The 13,280-nt window shown below is 46.0% G+C and overlaps 1 protein-coding gene across 1 annotated transcript in view; it reads right to left on the bottom strand.

The window, feature by feature from the left end:
- The window catches only part of LOC136627258 (zinc finger protein 271-like), a 32,590-nt gene that overhangs the window by 4,157 nt on the left and 15,153 nt on the right, over positions 1-13,280 (bottom strand). The gene's annotated exons all lie outside the window — the stretch shown is intronic.

Here is a 13,280-nt window from a genome sequence, read left to right as displayed (position 1 = left end):
CCCTTCACTCTGCAGGAAGAACAGTTACATCCTGCAGGTTCGGGGTATGTATGGAGGGTTATCGCAGGTTGATCGCACTCCATACAATGTGGGTGCCAGCTGTTTCTTACAGCTGGCACCCACCTGCAACAGCTTCGATAAGCAGCACCGCTTATTGGAGCCGTTAATCCTTTAAATGCCTCTGTCAATTCTGAAAGCAATATTTAAATGCTGCGATTGATGTTTAGGGTCCCGCACTGCCCCCCGCAGTAAGATCACGGGTTATTGTGTAGTTGTCATGGCAGCTGGGGAACTTCTTAAAGCCCCAGGGCTGTCTTTGCAGATTACCTGTGAGATCGTGTTATAATGTAATGCCAGCATTACATTATTTCTGTAGGAGCGATCAAAGCATCGCAAGTTCTTGTCCTCTCCGACGACAAGAACAAACTGTAAAGATCAGTTTAAAAATGTTTTATTAAAAAAAATAAAAAAAGGTAATAAAAAGGGTAACCCCTCCCCTTTTGCCATATTTATAATAAAAAAATCTAAATAAAAAACAAAAACACAGATTTGGCATCTCTGCATCTGTGAAAGTCCAAAAGATCAAAATAACACATTATTTACACCACATGGTGAACATCACCAGAAAAAAAAAATGCTGCCAGAATTGCGCTTTATTTGGTCACCGCCTTCAAGAAAAATATCAAATATAAAAGCGATCAAAAAGTTGTATTTACTCCAAAACAGTACCAACAGAAACTATAGGACGTCTCACAAAAAAACAGACCCTGCACAACTATGTGGGGAAGACAATCGCTCTAACTGTTGCATCTAATTTGTCATGGTAGAGTCCAATCACTCTAGCGAGGTTGTGAGGAATCGCCAGACCACAGGTGGGTTTGGAACCAGCTTTCATGCAGGCCAAAAGCACAAATCCCCCCGTGATCCGGTCTAACGCACTCCAACAATCTACAATGCCGCTCATACACACGCTGCCACCACCAACTTGCAAAGGTAAGCTGGAACCCAGACTATGAATTCAAACACAATCTCTTCTAAATTATGGTTTGTTTTAAAACGGACAAGGCTTGACTAATAAATTACAGATTATAAAAAAAGTCTAGCAGTGCAAATATTATATATATATACATATACAAAGGCTATACAACGAGGGTGTTACACAGGAGTATAAGGGTATACAGGAGAAGAAGGAGAATTGGGAGTCAGTACTAGAGATGAGCGTGCACGCTCGTTTAAGGCTCATGCTCGAGAGAGCATCGGTCTTTTCGAGTAACTTCTTACTCGTCCGAGCACCATGCTGGGGGGAGTGGGAGAGTGAGAGGGAGAGCTCTCTCTCCCCCCAGCTCCCTGCCGCCACCCCCCGCATGGTGCTCAGACGAGAAAGCAGTTACTCGAAAAGACCGATGGTCTCTCAAACAACAGCCTTAAACGAGCGGGCTCACTCATCTCTAGTCAGCACCCATTCTGCTCAGGAACCTGTACCAGGCTCTAACAAAGGAGAAAAATGAACACGTTCATCAAGAAATGATTTTGCCCAAAAACAGACTAGTAAGTACACACAATCCTCTTGGATGGAGAAAAAGAAGTGCTATTGTGAAGAGGAGGAGAGAGGTGGTTGTAGGGGATTATGTATTGAGAGGAACAGAGGCCACTGTCTGCAGTCCTTACAAGTCATGAGAGGTGTGCCGTCTTCCAGGACTCTTCAGTCCTATAGAACACCACCCATTCCACTAATACATGTAGGGACAAATGACACTGCAAAAAAGGACCTTACAACTATCTGCAGAGACTGTGAAGACCTCAGAAAGAAGGTGAAGGAACTAGGATCACAGGTGGTCTTCTCATCCATCCTCCCAGTGTATGCCCATGGAATAAGAATATGAAACAGGATTCTAGAGGTGAACAACTGCTATGTTGATGGTGCTGGCATGGATTCCTAGACCATGGAGTGAATTACCTATATGATGGACTGCTTGCTAGAGACGGGTTGCACCTTACTGACAGGTAAGCATATATTTGGTGGACGCCTTGCTTCACTCATTAGGAGAGCTTTACACTACAACAATATGGGAAGGGAAGTGAGAGGCAAAAATCTACAGCTAACTAATACATTTGAGAACCTTATTATTAGAAGTGGAAAGAAAGAACAAAGAAAAACAATTCAGAAGGAAAGTAGAGGAGCAAGAGACCCCGATCACAAACTAACATGTTTCTACACAAATGCACAGAGCATGAGAAACAAACAGGAAGAACTGGAGCTCCGAACACAGGAAGAGAAATATGAGGTCATAGGCATCACGGACACTTGGTGGGATGATACACATGATTGGAATACAACGCTTGAAGGATACAACTTATTTATAAGAAACAGACCTAATAAAAGGGCAGGAGGTGTTGTGTTGTATGTTAGGAAAACATTCATCTCCACAGAGATTCAAGCTTCAGAGTTGGGAGTTCTGTAGGAACTGTTTGGGTAAGAACACAAGGAGAGAACAACAGGAAGGACACCATTGTAGGCATTTACTATAGGCCGCCGGGACAAGCAGAAGATATGGAGGAACTCTTTCTACATCAGATGGCCAAACTCTCAGAGAAGCCCAAGATGGTGATCATGGGAGATTTTACCGATCCAGACATTTGTTGGGAATCTCTCTTCGGATAAGAATCTGTTGGATCCATTACTTTTACCGCTCTTGCTGACAACCTTATCTTCCAAAAAGTATAAGCCCTAAAATGCCTTCAAGCTAAATTTCTATTCTGAGAGCCACCGGCTGTTCCTTTAATTTTTGGCCCCGTTGTATCTATATCTATATGCGGTTTATGAAATACATGGACAGAAGTCATATGGAAAGCAGCCGCTGACTGAATGAAATGATCAGGAGGGCTATTATTACTGTGGGCTTAATATTACTGTGGCTTCTCTGGGGTTAATATTACTGTAGGATTATTACTGAGGGGGTTAATATTACTGGGGCCAATATTGCTACTGAGCGGCCAGACTGGGGCCACCAATATAGGGGTCACTATTACTACTGAGGCCACCAATATGGGGGGGTCACTATTACTACTGAGGCCACCAATATAGGGGGTCACTATTATTACTGGGGCCACCAATACAGGGGGTCACTATTATTACTGGGGCCACCAATACAGGGGGTCACTATTACTACTGGGGCCACCAATACAGGGGGTCACTATTACTACTGGGGCCACCAATACAGGGGGTCACTATTACTACTGGGGCCACCAATACAGGGGGTCACTATTACTACTGAGGCCACCAATATAGGGGGTCACTATTACTACTGAGGCCACCAATAAAGGGGGTCACTATTACTACTGAGGCCACCAATATAGGGGGTCACTATTACTACTGAGGCCACCAATATAGGGGGTCACTATTACTACTGAGGCCACCAATATAGGGGGTCACTATTACTACTGAGGCCACCAATATAGGGGGTCACTATTACTACTGGGGCCGCCAATATAGGGGTCACTATTACTACTGGGGCCGGCAATATAGGGGTCACTATTACTACTGGGGCCGCCAATATAGGGGTCACTATTACTACTGGGGCCGCCAATATAGGGGTCACTATTACTACTGGGGCCACCGATATAGGGGTCACTATTACTACTGGGGCCACCGATATAGGAGGTCACTATTACTACTGGGGCCACCAATATAGGAGGTCACTATTACTACTGGGGCCACCAATATAGGAGGTCACTATTACTACTGGGGCCACCAATATAGGAGGTCACTATTACTACTGAGGCCACCAAAATAGGAGGTCACTATTACTACTGAGGCCACCAATATAGGGGGTCACTATTACTACTGGGGCCACCAATATAGGGGGTCACTATTACTACTGGGGCCACCAAAATAGGAGGTCACTATTACTACTGGGGCCACCAAAATAGGAGGTCACTATTACTACTGAGGCCACCAATATAGGAGGTCACTATTACTACTGAGGCCACCAATATAGGAGGTCACTATTACTACTGAGGCCACCAATATAGGAGGTCACCATTATTACTGGGGCTACCAATATAGGGGGTCACTATTACTACTGGGGCAACCAATATAGGGGGTCACTATTACTACTGGGGCCAACAAAATAGGAGGTCACTATTATTACTGGGCTACCAATATAGGCGGTCACTATTAATATTGAGGCCACCAATATAGGGGGTCACTATTACTACTGAGGCCACCAATATAGGGGTCATTATTACTACTGAGGCCACCAATATAGGGGGTCACTATTACTACTGGGGCCACCAATATAGGGGGTCACTATTACTACTGGGGCCACCAATATAGGGGGTCACTATTACTACTGGGGCTACCAATATAGGGGGTCACTATTACTACTGGGGCCACCAATATAGGGGGTCACTATTACTACTGGGGCCACCAATATAGGGGGTCACTATTACTACTGGGGCTACCAATATAGGGGGTCACTATTACTACTGAGGCCACCAATATAGGGGGTCACTATTACTACTGAGGCCACCAATATAGGGGGTCACTATTACTACTGAGGCCACCAATATAGGGGGTCACTATTACTACTGAGGCCACCAATATAGGGGGTCACTATTACTACTGAGGCCACCAATATAGGGGGTCACTATTACTACTGAGGCCACCAATATAGGGGGTCACTATTACTACTGAGGCCACCAATATAGGGGGTCACTATTACTACTGAGGCCACCAATATAGGGGGTCACTATTAATACTGAGGCCACCAATATAGGGGGTCACTATTACTACTGAGGCCACCAATATAGGGGGTCACTATTACTACTGAGGCCACCAATATAGGGGGTCACTATTACTACTAAGGCCACCAATATAGGGGGTCACTATTACTACTAAGGCCACCAATATAGGGGGGTCACTATTATTACTGGGGCTACCAATATAGGCGGTCACTATTATTACTGGGGCTACCAATATAGGAGGTCACCATTATTACTGAGGCCACCAATATAGGAGGTCACCATTATTACTGGGGCTACCAATATAGGCGGTCACTATTATTACTGGGGCTACCAATATAGGCGGTCACTATTAATATTGAGGCCACCAATATAGGGAGTCACTATTAATACTGAGGCCACCAATCTAGGAGGTAACTATTACTACTGGGGCCACCAATATAGGGGGTCACTATTACTATATTGGGCAGATTTACTGCTGAATTTACAGCAGCTATAGCGGCAAAGTGTATGAGGTTTTGAAAATCTCATCTACATGCTGTCAAAAAAATCTGCACAAAACCCGTGTGGCTAAACATGCAGTGCGGGACTTATTTCTGCAGTATGTTTATTTTAAATATAATAAACATCAACAGCCCATCCAGCGCTTCAGCATTTCTCTCAGTATTTGTTTTTTAAGCGGCCCCGTCCTTTTTATAACGATGGAGAAAAAAAAAATCATATGTAGTAATAAGCCACGCCCATGACCACACCTTGGGGCTCCACCAGAAGCACTAGCTTCAAAAAGGGCTCCATGGCTCTGTTATCCGGGTCTATATGTCCCCATGTTGTACATTCCGTTCTCCGGGTCTATATGTCCCCATGTTGTACATTCCGTTCTCCGGGTCTATATGTCCCCATGTTGTACATTCCGTTCTCCGGGTCTATATGTCCCCATGTTGTACATTCCGTTCTCCGGGTCTATATGTCCCCATGTTGTACATTCCGTTCTCCGGGTCTATATGTCCCCATGTTGTACATTCCGTTCTCCGGGTCTATATGTCCCCATGTTGTACATTCCGTTCTCCGGGTCTATATGTCCCCATGTTGTACATTCCGTTCTCCGGGTCTATATGTCCCCATGTTGTACATTCCGTTCTCCGGGTCTATATGTCCCCATGTTGTACATTCCGTTCTCCGGGTCTATATGTCCCCATGTTGTACATTCCGTTCTCCGGGTCTATATGTCCCCATGTTGTACATTCCGTTCTCCGGGTCTATATGTCCCCATGTTGTACATTCCGTTCTCCGGGTCTATATGTCCCCATGTTGTACATTCCGTTCTCCGGGTCTATATGTCCCCATGCTGTACATTCCGTTCTCCGGGTCTATATGTCCCCATGTTGTACATTCCGTTCTCTGGGTCTATATGTCCCCATGTTGTACATTCCGTTCTCCGGGTCTATATGTCCCCATGTTGTACATTCCGTTCTCCGGGTCTGTGTCCCCATGTTGTACATTCCGTTCTCCGGGTCTGTGTCCCCATGTTGTACATTCCGTTCTCCGGGTCTGTGTCCCCATGTTGTACATTCCGTTCTCCGGGTCTGTGTCCCCATGTTGTACATTCCGTTCTCCGGGTCTGTGTCCCCATGTTGTACATTCCGTTATCCGGGTCTGTGTCCCCATGTTGTACATTCCGTTATCCGGGTCTGTGTCTCCATGTTATATATTCGGTTATCCGGGTCTGTGTCCCCATGTTGTATATTCCGTTATCCGTGTCCGTGTCCAGATGTTGTATATTCTGTTATCCGGGTCCATGTCCCCATGTTGTATATTCTATTATCCGGGTCCATGTCCGCATGTTGTATATTCTGTTATCCGGGTCTATGTCCCCATGTTGTATATTCTGTTATCCGGGTCTATGTCCCCATGTTGTAGATTCTGTTATCCGGGTCTATGTCCCCATGTTGTAGATTCTGTTATCCGGGTCTATGTCTCCATGTTGTATATTCTGTTATCCGGGTCTATGTCTCCATGTTGTATATTCTGTTATCTGGATCTATGTCTCCATGTTGTATATTCTGTTATCTGGGTCTATGTCTCCATGTTGTATTATTCTGTTATCCGGGTCTATGTCTCCATGTTGTATATTCTGTTGTCCGGCTCTATGTCTCCATGTTGTAGATTCTGTTATCCGGCTCTATGTCCCCATGTTGTATATTCTGTTATCCGGGTCTATGTCTCCATGTTGTATATTCTGTTATCCGGGTCTATGTCCCCATGTTGTATATTATGTTATCCGGGTCTATGTCTCCATGTTGTATATTCTGTTATCCGGGTCTATGTCTCCATGTTGTATATTCTGTTATCCGGGTCTATGTCTCCATGTTGTATATTCTGTTATCCGGGTCTATGTCCCCATGTTGTATATTATGTTATCCGGGTCTATGTCTCCATGTTGTATATTCTGTTATCCGGGTCTATGTCTCCATGTTGTATATTCTGTTATCCGGGTCTATGTCTCCATGTTGTATATTCTGTTATCCGGGTCTATGTCCCCATGTTGTATATTCTGTTATCCGGGTCTATGTCTCCATGTTGTATATTATGTTATCCGGGTCTATGTCTCCATGTTGTATATTATGTTATCCGGGTCTATGTCACCATATTGTATATTCTGTAGAGATGAGCGAGCGTACTCGGCCACGCCCCTTTTTCGCCCAAGCGCAGCGATTTTCGAGTACTTCCGTACTCGGGCGAAAAGATTCAGGGGGCGCCGTGGGTGAGTGTGGGGTTGCAGCGGGGAGTGGGGGGGAGAGGGAGAGAGAGAGGGCTCCCCCCTGTTCCCCGCTGCTACCCCCCGCTCTGCCACGCCTCCCCCTGCCCCCCGGCGCCCCCCAAATCTTTTCACCAGAGTACGGAAGTACTCGAAAATCACGGTGCTCGATCGAGTAATTACTCGAAACGAGTAGGTTCGCTCATCTCTAATATTCTGTTCTCCGGGTCCATGTCCCCATGTTGTACATTCTGTTCTCCGGGTCCATGTCCCCATGTTGTACATTCTGTTCTCCGGGTCCATGTCCCCATGTTGTACATTCTGTTCTCCGGGTCCATGTCCCCATGTTGTACATTCTGTTCTCCGGGTCCATGTCCCCATGTTGTACATTCTGTTCTCCGGGTCCATGTCCCCATGTTGTACATTCTGTTCTCCGGGTCCATGTCCCCATGTTGTACATTCTGTTCTCCGGGTCCATGTCCCCATGTTGTACATTCTGTTCTCCGGGTCCATGTCCCCATGTTGTACATTCTGTTCTCCGGGTCCATGTCCCCATGTTGTACATTCTGTTCTCCGGGTCCATGTCCCCATGTTGTACATTCTGTTCTCCGGGTCCATGTCCCCATGTTGTACATTCTGTTCTCCGGGTCCATGTCCCCATGTTGTACATTCTGTTATCCGGGTCCATGTCCCCATGTTGTACATTCTGTTATCCGGGTCCATGTCCCCATGTTGTACATTCTGTTATCCGGGTCCATGTCCCCATGTTGTACATTCTGTTATCCGGGTCCATGTCCCCATGTTGTACATTCTGTTATCCGGGTCCATGTCCCCATGTTGTACATTCTGTTATCCGGGTCTATGTCTCCATGTTGTATATTCTGTTATCCGGGTCTATGTCTCCATGTTGTATATTCTGTTATCCGGGTCTATGTCTCCATGTTGTATATTCTGTTATCCGGGTCTATGTCCCCATGTTGTATATTATGTTATCCGGGTCTATGTCTCCATGTTGTATATTCTGTTATCCGGGTCTATGTCTCCATGTTGTATATTCTGTTATCCGGGTCTATGTCTCCATGTTGTATATTCTGTTATCCGGGTCTATGTCCCCATGTTGTATATTCTGTTATCCGGGTCTATGTCTCCATGTTGTATATTATGTTATCCGGGTCTATGTCTCCATGTTGTATATTATGTTATCCGGGTCTATGTCACCATATTGTATATTCTGTAGAGATGAGCGAGCGTACTCGGCCACGCCCCTTTTTCGCCCAAGCGCAGCGATTTTCGAGTACTTCCGTACTCGGGCGAAAAGATTCAGGGGGCGCCGTGGGTGAGTGTGGGGTTGCAGCGGGGAGTGGGGGGGAGAGGGAGAGAGAGAGGGCTCCCCCCTGTTCCCCGCTGCTACCCCCCGCTCTGCCACGCCTCCCCCTGCCCCCCGGCGCCCCCCAAATCTTTTCACCAGAGTACGGAAGTACTCGAAAATCACGGTGCTCGATCGAGTAATTACTCGAAACGAGTAGGTTCGCTCATCTCTAATATTCTGTTCTCCGGGTCCATGTCCCCATGTTGTACATTCTGTTCTCCGGGTCCATGTCCCCATGTTGTACATTCTGTTCTCCGGGTCCATGTCCCCATGTTGTACATTCTGTTCTCCGGGTCCATGTCCCCATGTTGTACATTCTGTTCTCCGGGTCCATGTCCCCATGTTGTACATTCTGTTCTCCGGGTCCATGTCCCCATGTTGTACATTCTGTTCTCCGGGTCCATGTCCCCATGTTGTACATTCTGTTCTCCGGGTCCATGTCCCCATGTTGTACATTCTGTTCTCCGGGTCCATGTCCCCATGTTGTACATTCTGTTCTCCGGGTCCATGTCCCCATGTTGTACATTCTGTTATCCGGGTCCATGTCCCCATGTTGTACATTCTGTTATCCGGGTCCATGTCCCCATGTTGTACATTCTGTTATCCGGGTCCATGTCCCCATGTTGTACATTCTGTTATCCGGGTCCATGTCCCCATGTTGTACATTCTGTTATCCGGGTCCATGTCCCCATGTTGTACATTCTGTTATCCGGGTCCATGTCCCCATGTTGTACATTCTGTTATCCGGGTCCATGTCCCCATGTTGTACATTCTGTTATCCGGGTCCATGTCCCCATGTTGTACATTCTGTTATCCGGGTCCATGTCCCCATGTTGTACATTCTGTTATCCGGGTCCATGTCCCCATGTTGTACATTCTGTTATCCGGGTCCATGTCCCCATGTTGTATATTCTGTTATCCGGGTCCATGTCCCCATGTTGTATATTCTGTTATCCGGGTCTATGTCCCCATGTTGTATATTCTGTTATCCGGGTCTATGTCCCCATGTTGTATATTCTGTTATCCGGGTCTATGTCCCCATGTTGTATATTCTGTTATCCGGGGGTCTATGTCTCCATGTTGTATATTCTGTTATCCGGGTCTATGTCCCCATGTTGTATATTCTGTTATCTGGGTCTATGTCTTCATGTTGTATATTCTGTTATCCGGGTCTATGTCCCCATGTTGTATATTCTGTTATCCGGGGGTCTATGTCTCCATGTTGTACATTCTGTTATCCGGATCTATGTCTCCATGTTGTATATTCTGTTATCCGGGTCTATGTCCCCATGTTGTATATTCTGTTCTCCGGGGTCTATGTCTCCATGTTTTATATTCTGTTATCCGGGTCTATGTCCCCATGTTGTATATTCTGTTATCCGGGTCTATGTCCCCATGTTGTATATTCTGTTATCCGGGGGTCTATGTCTCCATGTTGTATATTCTGTTATCCGGGTCTATGTCCCCATGTTGTATATTCTGTTATCTGGGTCTATGTCTTCATGTTGTATATTCTGTTATCCGGGTCTATGTCCCCATGTTGTATATTCTGTTATCCGGGGGTCTATGTCTCCATGTTGTACATTCTGTTATCCGGGTCTATGTCTCCATGTTGTATATTCTGTTATCCGGGTCTATGTCCCCATGTTGTATATTCTGTTCTCCGGGGTCTATGTCTCCATGTTTTATATTCTGTTATCCGGGTCTATGTCCCCATGTTGTATATTCTGTTATCCGGGTCTATGTCTCCATGTTGTATATTCTGTTATCTGGGTCTATGTCTCCATGTTGTATATTCTGTTATCCGGGTCTATGTCTCCATGTTGTATATTCTGTTATCTGGGTCTATATGTCTCCATGTTGTAGATTCTGTTGTCCAGGTCTATGTCTCCATGTTGTAGATTCTGTTATCCGGGTCTATGTCCCCATGTTGTATATTATGTTATCCGGGTCTATGTCCCCATGTTGTATATTATGTTATCCGGGTCTATGTCTCCATGTTGTATATTCTGTTATCCGGGTCTATGTCTCCATGTTGTATATTCTGTTATCCGGGTCTATGTCCCCATGTTGTATATTATGTTATCCGGGTCTATGTCTCCATGTTGTATATTATGTTATCCGGGTCTATGTCTCCATGTTGTATATTATGTTATCCGGGTCTATGTCACCATATTGTATATTCTGTAGAGATGAGCGAGCGTACTCGGCCACGCCCCTTTTTCGCCCAAGCGCAGCGATTTTCGAGTACTTCCGTACTCGGGCGAAAAGATTCAGGGGGCGCCGTGGGTGAGTGTGGGGTTGCAGCGGGGAGTGGGGGGGAGAGGGAGAGAGAGAGGGCTCCCCCCTGTTCCCCGCTGCTACCCCCCGCTCTGCCACGCCTCCCCCTGCCCCCCGGCGCCCCCCAAATCTTTTCACCAGAGTACGGAAGTACTCGAAAATCGCGGTGCTCGATCGAGTAATTACTCGAAACGAGTAGGTTCGCTCATCTCTAATATTCTGTTCTCCGGGTCCATGTCCCCATGTTGTACATTCTGTTCTCCGGGTCCATGTCCCCATGTTGTACATTCTGTTCTCCGGGTCCATGTCCCCATGTTGTACATTCTGTTCTCCGGGTCCATGTCCCCATGTTGTACATTCTGTTCTCCGGGTCCATGTCCCCATGTTGTACATTCTGTTCTCCGGGTCCATGTCCCCATGTTGTACATTCTGTTCTCCGGGTCCATGTCCCCATGTTGTACATTCTGTTCTCCGGGTCCATGTCCCCATGTTGTACATTCTGTTCTCCGGGTCCATGTCCCCATGTTGTACATTCTGTTCTCCGGGTCCATGTCCCCATGTTGTACATTCTGTTCTCCGGGTCCATGTCCCCATGTTGTACATTCTGTTCTCCGGGTCCATGTCCCCATGTTGTACATTCTGTTCTCCGGGTCCATGTCCCCATGTTGTACATTCTGTTCTCCGGGTCCATGTCCCCATGTTGTACATTCTGTTCTCCGGGTCCATGTCCCCATGTTGTACATTCTGTTCTCCGGGTCCATGTCCCCATGTTGTACATTCTGTTCTCCGGGTCCATGTCCCCATGTTGTACATTCTGTTATCCGGGTCCATGTCCCCATGTTGTACATTCTGTTATCCGGGTCCATGTCCCCATGTTGTACATTCTGTTATCCGGGTCGATGTCCCCATGTTGTACATTCTGTTATCCGGGTCTATGTCCCCATGTTGTACATTCTGTTATCCGGGTCTATGTCCCCATGTTGTACATTCTGTTATCCGGGTCTATGTCCCCATGTTGTATATTCTGTTATCCGGGTCTATGTCCCCATGTTGTATATTCTGTTATCCGGGGGTCTATGTCTCCATGTTGTATATTCTGTTATCCGGGTCTATGTCCCCATGTTGTATATTCTGTTATCTGGGTCTATGTCTTCATGTTGTATATTCTGTTATCCGGGTCTATGTCCCCATGTTGTATATTCTGTTATCCGGGTCTATGTCCCCATGTTGTATATTCTGTTATCCGGGGGTCTATGTCTCCATGTTGTACATTCTGTTATCCGGATCTATGTCTCCATGTTGTACATTCTGTTATCCGGGTCTATGTCTCCATGTTGTATATTCTGTTATCCGGGTCTATGTCTCCATGTTGTATATTCTGTTATCCAGGTCTATGTCCCCATGTTGTATATTCTGTTCTCCGGGGTCTATGTCTCCATGTTGTATATTCTGTTATCCGGGTCTATGTCCCCATGTTGTATATTCTGTTATCCGGGTCTATGTCTCCATGTTGTATATTCTGTTATCCGGGTCTATGTCTCCATGTTGTACATTCTGTTATCCGGGTCTATGTCTCCATGTTGTATATTCTGTTATCCGGGTCTATGTCCCCATGTTGTATATTCTGTTATCTGGGTCTATGTCTCCATGTTGTATATTCTGTTATCCGGGTCTATGTCCCCATGTTGTATATTCTGTTATCCTGGTCTATGTCTCCATGTTGTATATTCTGTTATCCGGGTCTATGTCTCAATGTTGTATATTCTGTTATCCGGGGTCTATGTCTCCATGCTGTATATTCTGTTATCGGGGTCTATGTCCCCATGTTGTATATTCTGTTCTCCGGGTCTATGTCTGCATGTTGTATATTTTGTTCTCTGGGTCTATGTCTCCATGTTGTATATTCTGTTATCCGGGTCTATGTCTTCATCTTTGGTCATGTGATCAGTGCCCGTTCCATCAGATCAAGAGTTGGTCAGTGTAAAAGGACCTTCAGTCCCAGAATTGGAGAACCCCCCCCATCAGTACAGATATGATATAATGATAAGTAGTTCCCGCTCACATCGGTGTGCTCCATGGCTGCGCTGTAGATGTCATCATGTGTCATCGCCTACAACGGTCGGACATTTCATC

This window comes from Eleutherodactylus coqui, chromosome 5, assembly GCF_035609145.1.
Source record: "Eleutherodactylus coqui strain aEleCoq1 chromosome 5, aEleCoq1.hap1, whole genome shotgun sequence".
Taxonomy (NCBI): domain Eukaryota; kingdom Metazoa; phylum Chordata; class Amphibia; order Anura; family Eleutherodactylidae; genus Eleutherodactylus; species Eleutherodactylus coqui.
This window is presented reverse-complemented; position numbering and strand designations above follow the sequence as displayed.